This window comes from Amblyomma americanum, chromosome 2 (genome assembly GCF_052857255.1).
Source record: "Amblyomma americanum isolate KBUSLIRL-KWMA chromosome 2, ASM5285725v1, whole genome shotgun sequence".
In the NCBI taxonomy this organism is placed as follows: Eukaryota; Metazoa; Arthropoda; class Arachnida; order Ixodida; family Ixodidae; genus Amblyomma; species Amblyomma americanum.
Window position 1 is genome coordinate 74,988,039 of NC_135498.1, and position 9,766 is coordinate 74,997,804.

The following is a 9,766-nucleotide window of genomic DNA, read 5'->3' on the forward strand; positions in this document are numbered from 1 at the left end:
TTGCCTGAAAGGATAATGAATACGACGTACAGCAGAACGGACAGCAGGAAAAACAGGAAGCAGAACAAAAGCATGAAAACGCCAGCGGCTTCCCTAAGAGGAAGAGAAGAATAACGGCATGAACTTAGAGGGATAAGATGATGCTGCAACCCTGCCATAATTGCTCTTCAGGTCTGTTTCTCACAAAGTGCTGGCCACCATACAAGCCAGATCCGGACATCTCCATTTTAAAGCACAAACCTCATAACCTAAAGAACCTTTTACCGAGATATACCTGCAAAGCTCTATATAGCTTGATTTTTTAATATACCATCTCGGCGTGTATGCTTATCACTTTGCTCACCATGAGAAACACGATCAGCTTGCTCTGGCACTATCGTGACCGCGCGCATTAGTTAGCACAAATGCAATGGGTTCTATTCGCACGTTAACCACTTAACGCTGATGGCATTCACTGACTTATGTCAGCGGTCGTTCCAGTAGCAACCAGAAGCAAGGTACTCACCGATAGCACTGAAGCTGCCGCGTGGAGATTATTGGTGTTTTAAGTTAGCTATCTCTATGTTCGTAGTCAGATTTAGTGAAGTGCGGCCGAGAGCGGCGGATATTCCTTCCCGGCGATCGTCGAGCGCACAGGCTGCTATCGGCGTCGCCGATTTATTTTCGGTTATGTAGCACAAGTTCACCGATTAAATCGCTTCAATTCTGGGTCAGCCAGGTTGCGCCATTGCTTTCCTTTTCCCCCGTTGGATCCAAAGGCCACCAAATAGCATAAGTAACACCAACCTTTGGTGAATTCTGCCCGCGTCCTCCCTTGAGCCTTATTTCGACGATGCCCTTCCCATTGGCCGAAAGACCATATCATTTGCGCGCTTTTTTCCTCTTTTGTTGCTTCCCCTTTCCGGGATCCCAAAGAACGCGAACAGGCCAAGCAAGCAAGCAAGCAATGCGACACGTAGCGCGATTGCTCCCGAGAGCGTCTGCTGCTTCTGCACTGCGTAGGAGGAGCCACGGCCGAAAGCGGAGAGAGTGAATGACAGCGCAGGAAGAGCCATAACATGGCGCTTCTTTTAGATTATTCTTGGGCTTTAGTGGGATCTGGTTGTCCGACCCTCTTTCTGAGGATGAACCACGCAAAGCACTTAACGCACCTTGTTGATTAGTCCCAACTAGTTCCAGAAGCAGACGACCAGTGGACCTCGAACACTTTAACTAAATTTGGGGTCTTAATGACGATTCCAGTTACTCCTAACCATCGCTAAGCTATACCTAAACGACTTTATACAGCACCAAAATTGCCCTAAAAGCCCTTCCTCGCACGCCGGCATGGAACGCCGTCTCTTCTCTTGCCCTGTCGTTCTCGCCTCCCCGCGCTAACTCAACTCCCCACACGCTAGGTTATACCTCGTTAACTTTCTTTTGCATCCCCGCAGCTAAATTTCGTGTGATGAAGTACGGGAATTGGATTCCGAACTAGTATAATAAATATAGTCATTTGCAAATGACAACGAATTTCTTGGGCACGATGCCCGGTTTTGAATCCGTGAAGCCGGAGTAGGATCGCACACATCAGCCTTTTTTTTCTTGGCATGCAGACTAGTTGTCCTCATGCTAAATTTCTGTTAACAGGCCGCTTCAAGGGCTGTTCAGAAAGCGAGATTTGATGGCCTTTGATTCTAGGCTGGTGTAACGCAGCAATACAACGGCAACCGAATGCTGCGTCACTCAGTGATGCTGCCTAAGCGTGACAGCGGTGGCGGCGGCCATTCGTGATACCAAAACGTGGAACAAATAACAAACAGAAAGCTCATTTGCTATCTCTAATGCATTGCGCAAAGTGAGAAGAAAATCACGTGATCATTCAGGCTGACAATTTGCAGGCAGTGACAAAGACTTCGTCCCTGCCAACTGCTCGGCTCCAATTGTTCAGATTCTGCGGCAAAGTTGGCTCGCCCATATATACACCAGTCAGCCTACTGCACCTTTTTTTTTTTTAAGTGACGTGATCTGATTCTAAACGCAAATGACTCCGACGGAAGAATTCTTCACTGGGATCAAGGCTCCTTTTCTTCTGAGACTGAAATCAGGTTGATTCAGTGACGTGACTGAAAGCGTTACAGACGAGGGGACTGATGTGGCAGTCCCGGCTTCGCAGAAGGTGACATCATGGCTGCGCATCTTTTATTTCCTCCATCTATGAGCTCAGCGTATCGGCAGGCAAGACGGGTTTTTTCACTACCATTCTTTCCCTTGAACACACTGAGTGGATAATCCAGTTACAGTAGACACATATGCAGAGTCTTTAAGAAACCTCTTTTCGATGAGGCACCAGAAAAGGGAAGAAGAACCACTCAGGGCTTATGCGCCCCTATTAGGCTAAGCCTGATTTCTTGCGCTATTCACTTTCAGACTATGCCAATAGCAATAGAAGCGTACAAATCTCTACTCAGTGCGAAGAATAAGAATTTCTTCAGCACAAAAAAAGTCTTCGCAATGCTTTCGTTCTCCCGTAAAATAGCTGTCAAGGCTCTAGCACTTATAAAACTGTCAAAACCAGCGGCTTAAAATTTTCCTTTTTTTTGAAGCCGCGTGGTCGTTCTCTGAGACAAGTCCTTTAAGTAGGAAATTGTGCTGGCCGTATTTCACCGACAAACCGTTACAGCAGTATGAGCACGCCGCAAGAGCTTGCCCAATACAATTTTATGGCGTCGTCTATAGCAAAAGTTGGTACTGCAACCTTTCATCCACCATGGTGCAGCCACCCTGTTTCGATGAGCAGCCTGAAAAGGTTGTTCGACGTGTTTTGGTGCGCCGTCCACCATGTTTATTCGTTGTCCTGTTCGCGTTCTGTTCTAGACTTAGCGTTCGAGTTTGCTCGTGTTTCCTAGGGAATATGAATGAAACTGCTGAAACCAGTCTTTTTCTGGAGGAAAATTTTCAAGGAATCATTTACTTCCAAAATAATTTTAAAGCTTAACACTTTCTGGCATGATATTCAACACAGTGATAAAAAACGCGTTAATTAGAAAGATATCTTCACTGCAGAGTACAAAGGTTTTCGTTTGGCTAAAGAGTTTAGGAAACTACATCAATTTGTCGTATACTTCTGAAATGCCCCAACATTACCATTTGTTTAAAGTGACGTCGCAAAATAAAAATAATTAACTGAACTCTGAAGATGATGATGACGATGGATTTTTTTATGGCGCATGAGCATCTGTGGCCAAAGAGCGCCATGGCCCAAGGTTTTCTTTTCTGTTTTACAACTGAACTGAAGTCTGGTCCGAGTGTACTGTCGAAGTTGAATCCACGATTCTACGCCGTCACATAAATATTAGTCACGTCAAATACGAAGTTCGCAGTTCTCAGCACTGCCAGTAGATGAGGCGCTCATATAAACTCGAAGAGAAAGTAGGGTATACTTTTTCGTCTGAGCGCTGGGTACTTTTGAGAGCGCGTGCAGTTAGCACAACCTCGTCTCCTGGTTTAAATCCCTTCGAGAAAGAGGGAAACAACAGAGTGCTGCGCATGCGCGTAGTCTGCCGTCGGTGTCCGCTCTGCCCCACTATGTGGATAAACACCACTCTCTGCGCACTCCCTTCCATTATGTTGGAGTAGAATGCGGACCGCGCCCTCACACCGCTTCAGCCATTTTGTAGCGCTGGCATTTAGATACACTGGGTGCTGGTATATTTTTGTCCTGGAAAGCGTCCAAAGCAGAACGACAACGTGAACAAGACGTCGAAGTGAGCTCCCCTGAAGCGGCCTTGCGAAAGCGTTGACTGCATCGCGATCTGCAGCAGTTTGAAATATGAAGTTCAGCATACTTCATCAACGGTCGAATTGAGTCTCATAACGAGGGGATATGACTAAGTGCGACATGATGAAGAGGCATGTCGGGGCGAAGGGTGCTGAAGGTAACACCATTTAAAGGTTTATTCACAAAGTGCATTTTGCCGTCGTTGGACGCATTGCAAGGGGTGCCTGTAAACTACGCTGCTCTCCAGGTGTAATTAAGTGGCAGTGATGTATTGTTATGCCTCACATGTTAGGCCTAAATTTTTCGGGGTGAACTATATAGAATCCTCCTAGGCCCACATACGACTGATACTGGATATTGCACCGGTGACTGGTGTTATGAACCCTCGATTAAGTGTCTCATAAAGCTGTAGATGTTACAGTACCTGACACCACACAGGAGAAAGTAAGACTGTGTACTTACTGGTCGTAAGAGAGGCGTTGATTCCACTCCGAAAGAATAATGGGTGTTGGCCTGAAAACATAGGAGGACAAGTGGTACACCTATGACAGTTACGTTGAAACTTGAAATTGGAACGAGGGCGGCGTAGCCTGCCGTATGGTTTTTAGTGATATTCCCAAATGGGCACACTTTGTTTCTCCAGCTACGTCTGCACCGATGTGTAGCCCAAGTACCGTAAGAGCGGTTTCACGCGGGCCAGTTCACAAACTATACAAGATCAAAACAGCGTGGATACGCGAAGCATCAAATGAAGGAGGCACCAAGCACTGCTCTGCTCAGGGTAGAGTGGGGCAAAACGCGACACAAATTATCAAGTCTTTGCCATTAACTCTTTTCACAGATATAAAAAAATAATACCTGCCGAGCTATTCCCTACTGTCTTGCCGACCCGCTAACGAAATATGAACTGAGCAGGGACAGAGTAAAATTTAATGAAATTTAAAGCTTCGAAACGTCGCAATCTACGCCATCTAATGGAGCGTTAACGCCCACGTTAACGGCGCAGTCTTCAGCCCCGATATACTGCGCCAACTCCTGCCTCACGTTTATCTTGAGGAAAAATCTCCTTAACAGTATCATTGCAATGGTACACGATTGTTTGGGGCTGCCGCTTTGCATCTTCACCGGAAAGAGAAATGCTATTGGAGGTAAATACTTACAAAAACTCTGAAATCAGGAAATGCAAGAACATATGTGTCAGGACTCGCTTCGATTGAAGGCGTTCAACGGAACCGAACTGCCTTGGTCGCGCATGCCCAGGTGCATCCCACACAGTTCATTCTAGATCTCCTAATTAAATGAGGCCCTGGAACTAGATATTTTTTTGCAAAGGCTTCAGAGCAGCCTGTTATTTATATTTAGCGCCTACATACAAACTTGAGGGTTACGCAACTGCCGCAGCGCGCAGTATACTCTTGGGGTGTGCTCCGCACCCTTGCGCATGTTCTCAAGTGGTGGCAATATTCAGCATTACAGGAGGTGAGGACACACGAGGTCTTGTAGCTGCCGCAGCCTAGACCTTTGTTAAGACTGCGTCTGCCACACAGCCTCCGTAACTGCGATACAACTTTGTTGTGTCGCCAGTTGTCAGTTTCTTTTACGACTGAAAATTCGCACTTGATTGGCACGATTGGCACACTCCTGTGCATGGCTACTGTGGGTGCGAGAAATTCCCTGAACGCCTGTGTGACTATCGACGTCGAATGAATGACACTGGGGGCTACTAAAAGGACGCCGGGCATTCTACGGCCAAGAGTGTCGAAACTTGACCTGATTCAACAAAGGCAACGTTAGTTATTCTGTGGTTCTGATGTCCTCAGGACCAGGAAACCCCTTAAAAGCTGTCTTCGAGAACGGCCAACACTATGTTCTGGCTTCAAGAATGCCAGAGCCGAGGCCGTCACTAAGATATGCAAATCATCCAAGGAAGGAAAAATCAGAGGCTTTCAGCGATGAAAGAATCACGCTATTATTTTCCCGCTGTTAAGTAATGCAAATTAAGAAAGGAAAACAGCGCCAGCATTTCTCGTCTGTGTTTTGTCTTCTCTTTCTGTGTCCTTTGTGAGGCTTGCGCAATTTCGCTTCGTGATGAACAACCAACCATCTCGACATGTGTTATTCGACCACAAAATAAAAAAATAATATAGATAGAAATACTCCTCTATGTTGCTTGGTTTCGATTACTGTTGGCTTCCTTCATTAGTACGTCATAATGAGCCTCTCGTTCCCCTTTCCTTGTGTGCTCGATAGCTTAAGAGGGGCTCGGTTCTGGCATCCTTGATGGCATGTATAGCATAAGAGAATTCTCGCCTAGCTTACGCCCTCACCGTTCGAACAGATTTCACGTGACACGTTTGTACAGGACGCACTGCGTCCGCCACTATGGACGAGGGTGGCGCTGGTGAACTCTCAAATATAAGTGAACTCTCACAAATATCCATCAAAGTAGAAATACTTGATAGCCGCCGCCGTAGCTCAGTTCGTAGAGCATCGGACGCGAAATTCGGTGGTCGTGGGTTCAGATCCCATCGGCGACTTGTGGGTCTTTTTCTTCTACTTTGTAATCAAATATCCTTCAGCGATAAAACAGTAACGCTTAAAAATAAAAATGATCAACACCTTAAAAATAGTAAAGATAAAAACGCTCCCTACGCTCCTTGGTTTAGGGGAGACTGTTGTTTTGCTTCATTAATTTTCATCTTTGCACATAGTACGAAAAAAATTAATTGAGAATTTCACCAGATAAATACCTGAAAATTATCAGCTCGGTAAAACGTTTGTACCCTCTCAAATTTTTCACGCCTGTACTTCCCTTAAGGTACAAGAGCTAATTTGCTGGTCTTCTGCGCAACTGTCTGTTATATGCTGGCAGCATTTATTTATTTATTTATTCACTTATTTGTTCAAGGCATCCACAGCGCTCTGAGGGGTATTATTGTAGGGGATTAAGTATATTAACGGTAAGCATAGAAAGAGTTCAATACAGCAAAAAAAAAACAGAAAATAAATTAACAGAAAAATGTTAAGAACGTCCAATAAAGACAACAGCATTGACTTGAGACGCAAAACCAACACTGATAACAGCAAATCTCAAATTATTAGAATTTCATTGGCGGCCTAGAAATTCCCACTGTCAAATATTTCATTAAGCAGGAGGTTGCAGTCATTTATTGTGTTGGGAAAAAAGGAATATTTAAATGTATTAATCCAGCAGTTGTGCCCTATAACTTTCATCGTATTGTCTCTTGTGCTCGAAACGTACTGAGGCTTCCTTAAACAGCCGCTTTTATTATTTCTTTTTAATTATTGTAGATGTCGTGCTAAAACATTATTCTCAATACTTTTCTTCGGTGGGATAATAAATTCCAACCAAGAGCTTCCCGAAGTTTTCCCAAAGATTGTGTAAGGATCGGGCACTATTTTAAATATATATTTTTATATGATGCCTCTGTTTTTGCCTGTTCGTTGTAATCGTGTCAATTATCAGAGGTTCTTCGCAAGGTAGCAGCGCAGTGACTGAAGAGAATAATATATCCTCCACACACCTGCACTCGTAGGAAGGAGACTTGCAGAGGGCGCCATTGCTGCTGGTGCTTCCTGGCCGCTCGTAGGCAATGTCACTGAAAAAGGAAAGTTCGTTTGTCCATGACTAACATTTAACCATGTAACTTGAGTCCACTACACTGGAAATTAAATGTCATCCTTCATGAGGTAACAATTAAAGCCGTGTTTTAGGTAGTAACAAAACAATATGATAACGACATTTCAACCATTACAAAGGCTGGAATTGAATTATTCAAATGAAAAAAGTATAAAGCGACAAATGAATTCAGTATTAATTGAAATTTGTTGCGAACTCTTGCCTAATGAATTCATTATGCATTACCATTGCGCATTCTGCGGCGTGTTATTTGAGAGACCAGGGAAAAACTGACACTTCCAACGCAAGCCGTAGTGCATGAGTCTGTACACTACGAGTTTTGGGTCATTAACTTAGACTAAATTGCTTTAGAATGGTTAGCTTAATTATAGTGCTCGGCACAGGCCATCCAGGATCTACACTACATCGATACTTCATCTTTAATGCAATACCATCTGCTCTCGGCTGCGCTCGCAAAGCACCACGCAGTAGAGCCCTGGTATATCGAAATTTTGTTTGAATATTTCCTTGAAAATCCTGTGAAAAAGAATACCACTTTTGTGAATACTTTTGTGTGTACTTTTATATCGAACGGCGTGGCGTGCACCAGTAGATGGCGCTTCTGCGATTCCTTCTCGTGCACCTGGAGACGGGTAAGCTGCGCGGCCTTAGGCACCTGTTGGTAGCGCCAGCGCTGTGAAACCGCCTGAGGGATGCGCTTCAAGGTGGGCCTTAGGTCTTTTCTACTGATTTTCCATGCCACGGCTATAAAGCCAACCTAACTAAAGCCTCGAGGCGGCCTGCAACGGCGTGCTTCGTGGCCGAAGGCGCGGTGGAGAATAATTCTGCATTAATTTTAATGAGCTTATTCGATTTATAGACCACGACTGACAGAATTAGACATCTTATCAAAGTCAGAGGCTACCTGCTTTTGCTTCAATGCGAGGCAGGTTAGGCCTAACTATGCCTACTGAGTGGTGCGCTGCCTGCACATTGCTGCAAGTAGCCCGTCACTAACGTAGGCGCAATGTATTTTTGCTTCTGTGTTTAAGTGAGATTATCTGTCATTTTTGTACATAGAATTACCGGTGTACCGTACTATGGAAACAATCCCCTTCGAGTTCTCTATATACGGATTCGACTGTGTGCTCAGAATGCTAACCGCTGTGCGTATTAAACCACGTGTGCTACGAATACGAAATATCGGGGCTCAAAATTTTTTGTTTATACCATTTTTATACTACTTATGCTATTTTTCTACTAAATAATAAACTATTTTAACGGTGACTCAGCAAGAGCCAGCGATTCAGACCCAGTAGGAACCGCGGAGGAGAGAGGGGAGTGGAAATGTATCTTATCCCACCCGTATTGCATTCATGTTACACTTCGTGCCTATAAATTTTCTATGCCTTTTTGCACACATGTTTTGTAGTGCTTATGTAAATTTCTCTTATTAATCGCGTGCCGAAACCGGGCCGTTCATTGTTCATAAGTAAATCAACAGCATACGCCAAGCAAGTCTATTTGATCCAATGTGTTCCTGTGGCGTTGTTCTCCACATAACGTCCGGCTGATGCGGCATACAAGAGGTACTTGTTTTCTTTTGTTCATTTAGGAACCAATAAATACCTACATCTACTTCACCAAAAACTAATCTACGCTATTCCGGTTTTGTATCCGAAGTGATAACCCTCGCGAGCACTCATTTTGTGGATCTTAAAAAGGTGCTGTGTGAATTGCTAAGCCCATGCCATGCTATGTTACATCCTCATGGTCAGTAATTTTTTCCACAAATTTCTGTTTCCAACCACAGGTAACTAAGTTATTAAGGGTATTCAAAAACGAAAATGAAATGTAATGGTATGCATTTGCAGATTTGAGACTGCGCGTACGTCTACGCCTTTAAGAGCGGACCGGCTCGCAAAACCACTTGCACTTCAGTTTGCTGAACAGCGTTGTCCGCAATTACCTGCCGTATTTCTTCGATCACAGCCCGTGCACCTCTGTGCATACATAGCTTCCTTGCAAGCATTTCCACGTGTAGAGTGCGTGCGCACCACGGTGGGTGTGGAACGAATTTATTTACCTTCTGGGTGCGTCGTTGACGTCTCCGTGGCCAGAGTGGAGACGACTGCAAGCACATTGTAAAGAACGCGGTTACTTCCTTGTTCTCTGTTGACATAGCCATAAAGAAATGTACCTCCCCTGCTCCGGACAAGAACAAGTAGGCTTAACTCACATGACGTTCCCGTTGTGGACGTGAGGGTCGTTGATGACGCGTAGGAAGTGATCTCGGTGGGAACGTCTCCTATAAAAAAAAATCACAGGGGCACCTGTTTACATTAGCTGTTGGCAATGAGATAGCA